Consider the following 896-nt stretch of genomic DNA (forward strand, 5'->3'; position numbering starts at 1 on the left):
TATGGTGTTCGATATAATCTTATTGTATGGATGCGGTCATCTCAAGTCAGAAATGAACTGTGTCCAATGTGTGATGAAAAGCCAATTCTAGTCCCTGTGAAGCATGGGTATGGAGATGGATTTATTGTCAATACTGCAGATGTTTGCTCCACTTTCTAGGGCTCAAAGTTTTCCAAAATGTAAACTAACCTAGTAAATAAGTGCACTGGCTCTACCCTTCATATATAGGAATACTGTATCTTCCAATATTTTCATAGATACTTGCATGCTCATTAAGTGCTACATATGTGTTCAAACATTTGTTGTGACCAAAAACAGTGCTAAATTGGTTTTTATAGGAGAATTGTAATATTCTTGAATGTTATCATTATAAAAAGAAGCATTTTGCAAAGTAATAGAGTAGTACCTCTTATCCAACTTCATAAGGACCAAGGAAATTTCAGAGAACTAATATTTCTGGTATTTGGACAACTTCTAGGCCACAATCCAATTTACCTAATACAATTAAGCATCTCAACTGTGAAGATACAAAATTGAAAGAAATTCAAAATAATGTACACTACTTGTATAAAAATGCAAAACATTGCTAGAAATCTTAATGCCATGTTGTTACACTTATAATGGTCAGAAAAAATAATTTTAGTGAACGTTTGTCCTCATCAATCTGCCAAGCCCATGTATGCAGTGCTCTTTAAAGTTGTCTCATATTGGAAAGTACTTTAAATATATACTGCACTAATGAATTTTAATGTACTGTATACATTACATTTTCTTTACAACTAAATAATAAAGACAATTAACTGGGTAAATAAAATATATTTAAAAGCAATACCATGTTAAGCTAGCATTGGAAGCTACAGGTAGGTCGACCTGTAGATCGGTCTACAGGTCGACCT

At 32.8% G+C, this 896-nt stretch overlaps 1 pseudogene; it reads left to right on the plus strand.

The window, feature by feature from the left end:
• The window catches only part of LOC123759667 (2-oxoglutarate and iron-dependent oxygenase domain-containing protein 2 pseudogene), a 1249-nt pseudogene extending 960 nt beyond the window's left edge, over positions 1-289 (plus strand).
• The last annotated feature ends 607 nt before the right edge of the window (positions 290-896 follow it).

This window comes from Procambarus clarkii, unplaced genomic scaffold, assembly GCF_040958095.1.
Source record: "Procambarus clarkii isolate CNS0578487 unplaced genomic scaffold, FALCON_Pclarkii_2.0 HiC_scaffold_306, whole genome shotgun sequence".
Classification (NCBI taxonomy): Eukaryota; Metazoa; Arthropoda; class Malacostraca; order Decapoda; family Cambaridae; genus Procambarus; species Procambarus clarkii.